Here is a 3960-nt window from a genome sequence, read left to right on the forward strand (position 1 = left end):
ATTGTGCTATCCCCATGTTGTCTAGACAATATATGCTCTATTGTTTAGATATATTGTGCTCTTCACATGATGTTTAAACAATACTTGCTTGATTTGTCATCCTTGCCAATTGAATCAACCTAATGCACACACACCCTTATCATATTGCAAGACATCCATTACCCTTAATTGATCACTTGTTAGTAGTATAGAAAAGTATTGCTTGGTGGTGATCTCTACACCCCAAGACCTCTCTCTCTCTTGTTTACTTCATATTATTTTATTTAGTTGAATTCAATTTAGCTTAATCAACCAACCAATCAATTGTGTGATCACTCGACCTACTAACCCTAATTACCATAGTTTCACAATTCGATACACCATCAAATCCCTTAGGACGATCCCTACTCGCCCTATCTATATTTTATATAGAGAAAGGTAGTAGTGGCTTTCTATAAATGTAAAACTTGGCCACCTCCTAAATTCACAACTCTTCAAGCTTGACTTGGTATCGCGACCCTTGTAAAGCAAGGACCGGTCAAATAGTACACCCGGAATAAATTAATTAATCAAATTAATTAAATATTACTAAATTTCAAAACAACTTCGATTACTCTCAAACTTACCTATGTTGAAGAGTGAATTAAAGCCTAAGATAATATGCTAACACACATTGTTTTCAAGCTAGTTAAGGCCATGTGAATTAAATATTTAATCAAGATAAATATTAAATAAAATCTTTAATACTAGTTCAAATTCTCTCAATTTAATATATTTCAATGACCATATTATAGAGTATTATATTACCATGCTACATGTTTAAAACAAGCCATGAGCAACCGGGAAAATCAAATCCAATACAAGAAAAATAAATAATAAAATCTCTAGATTTCATATTTAAGCATGTAAACAAGTTGTATAAGTATCAATAGCATGTTATATAACAAGAATTAAACCTATAACACCCCTTACCTCAATTTGAGATGAAAATCCCAAATCCCCACCGAAAGAAAAGTGTTCCGAATCCGCCGAAACCGAAGGGTTTTGTCCGGGACAACACGATCTACTTGAATCTGAAGGAAGCCCCATGAAAATCACAACTTGACCTCATACCCAAACTCAAAATTCGGCCAAAAATGGATACCAATAAGGGTGAAAGAAGCGCGTAGTCAACACGAACACAAAATGTAAAGGCACTTCAACTTTTTAACAAATGAATGATGTTCAAAAGAGGAGAGAGGTGGTGGCAACCCCCCTTAGGCTGCCATGGGAGCTTTGGTCGTGCAAGGTGTGTGGGGAAGATGAAAAATGATATATCTCCTCCCCCTTTTGTAGAAAAATCTAAAAAGTGTCCCGAAAGGGCCCCGCCGGGTCCGGAAAGTGCATTTTGAGGAAACGTGCTCAAACGGAAAAACTTCATGAATGAAAAAGATTCAAAATTAGAAAATATGAACAACAGAAGAAACGGCGTCAAAAACCGAGTCCCGAACAGAAAGTTATGCCCTGAACAAGTTCGGCGGCAACTGGGTCTAGAAATTCTGAAATTAAAGAAAAATAACCAGAACGGAATTCTATGAATTTACGAGTCAACAAAAAATGAAAATGAATCCCGTACAAGGATCCATGCTCCAGACGAGATATTTTGCAATAACTTTCTTAGATACCCCTGAAATAAAATATCTTCAAAAGATATTTATGAAAAACACCCCAAGAAATGAAAAAGATTCTAAAGAATTGTGCATCCATGCCCCTATAGACACCGGGAGTAACCAGAGTACTTTCTTGCAAAAATAAAGATATGTATTTCGAGGAAACCACTCAAGATGAAGACAGGTGAAGTCAAAAACCAACTCCGAGCATGAAAAGTGAGATTTTTTTTAAACAAGTGACAAACGGGGAAAAGACAGAATAGGAAAAAGGACGAAATAGTGCATAGTGTTTGAAAAGTGAAAAATGCGGAAATGACTTGGTCCTCAAAGGAAGTTATCAATCCACATGGAAGAGTCTCAGAAACCATTTCTGAGCACTCGAGAAGACACTATGTGACAAGAAACAGAGCTCAGAAAATAAAATTAAACGGAAAAAAATTTATCCGTAAAATTTCAGGAAAAAGGAAAGGGAGGTAAATGACCGGGTCGTTACAGTTTCGTTTAATACCATGTTAGTAGTATGATTTATGATATTGCAATGTATAAGTAGGTGGAGGTGTGTCCACATTTGCTTTCTTGTTGTGTGGCATTAGCATGCCTTATTTATATGCTTAGTGATAAGCGTCAAATATTACATATTTAAGCACCCTTAATTGATTTAGTTAAGCCCATTATTTGATCTGTGTATATAGATTAACTATATTTTTATGTTTTTGTGTTTTTGCAGGTCTTATTGCTAAAAAGGAATAAGAACAAGGTTTTAAGGGTTTTTGGGGCATAAGTCATATCGGACCTATATATCAAGTGATTATCAAGGAGAAATGACACGAAGAGGCGATGGATGCAACTAGAGCTAAAGAAAAAAGAAGAAGCTAAAGTAGCATGCCTGGCGTCCAGATGCAAGAACTGGCGTCCAGACGCCACCTTCTAGTAGCTCACGTCCGGACGCAAGTTTTGGCGTCTGGACGCCAAACCATCAGGGCCACACGTCCGGACGTAAGACCATGGGCCCCATTTTAATTAAGTCCGATTTTGTTCTATCTTGAGTGGAAATTCAAATTTTGAAGGAGAGATTTGTATTTTGAAACTTACGTAAGGATGAAAGAGGGGGAAAGGCTTGAGGAAAGTCAGTCAATTTTGGTTTTTAAAAAGGTATTGTGAGGAAGAGGATTATCTTAGGTTTCTTAGGCTAAGCTTTGCAACAATGGGGTGAAAGGGGATTTTCTTCTCTTCTTTAATCCTGGAGGTTGTTGCCATATCTATGAGAGGCTAAATCTCTTTCTAGGGAGTTGATATAACCTAAACAAAGTAAACATGTGTTAAATTATATTTCAATTTGGCGATTCTTATTGTATATATTCAGTTTCATAAATTATAAGTGTTTACATTGAATTGATGTAGTTTACATTGAATTGGTGTATTTGATTATCATTTGAATATATAATTTTGTTAATTTGTTATCTTGTCTTACAAATCACATTGACACAATTATACACTTGATTTCCTATAGTGACAATGGGAAAGAATTTATGAATGGTTATATTGGCATGTAATTGAGCATTTATATAGGTTATGCTTAAGGAAGATAGACTATGCTACACCTTTAGATTAATGTAGTTAGGGAAGATGGTTTATACCAACTAAAGATAATCTATGATATTTAATTGATTTCATGTGTTGTAAACATACCATTGAAGGACCTTGATAGGCCATGCCTAGGGAAGATGGTTCATACCACAACCTAGTTTGGGTGGATGAACCATGCTAACCAAAGATGTGTTATGCTTAGTCCTGAGATGTATGATCTTCTTGACGATGTTGTGGTAGTTTTATACTTCTACAAATCATTTTATATATATAATTGTCTATTCCCAAGTTGAGTGTAATTTACCACGTTTATGAGGTTGAGGTGAAGTCAATTCCCTAGCCTTCTCTTTATATGTTCAATCCATTCTAACCACATTATTTACTGTTTTATGAAATTTTAATTCATACATTAAGTGACAAACCAATCGAACTATCATCTCTTTTATTAAATTAAGAAGTAATTTTACAATTCTGTTTGTCATAAACTAGCAATCCTTGTGGTTCGACAACCCCCTACTATAGCATTAATCTACAACAATGAATGTACTATTGTTATAAGTGGTATTTTTAAGTGGTACACATTTGTACGCATCAACCTTTGGCGCCGTTGCCGGGAATTGCATATGGTTTTATAATCAAAATTTAAAAATTGTTTTATTGTTTGATTGTATATATATTTTTATGTTTTTAATGTTTTTGTATTACTAGGGACTAAGGACTTTCCAAGAGATTTAAGTGTGAAATT

This window comes from Cornus florida, unplaced genomic scaffold (genome assembly GCF_030987335.1).
Source record: "Cornus florida cultivar Cherokee Brave unplaced genomic scaffold, ASM3098733v1 CherokeeBrave_3.0.0_Hap2_Chr03, whole genome shotgun sequence".
NCBI classification, from domain to species: domain Eukaryota; kingdom Viridiplantae; phylum Streptophyta; class Magnoliopsida; order Cornales; family Cornaceae; genus Cornus; species Cornus florida.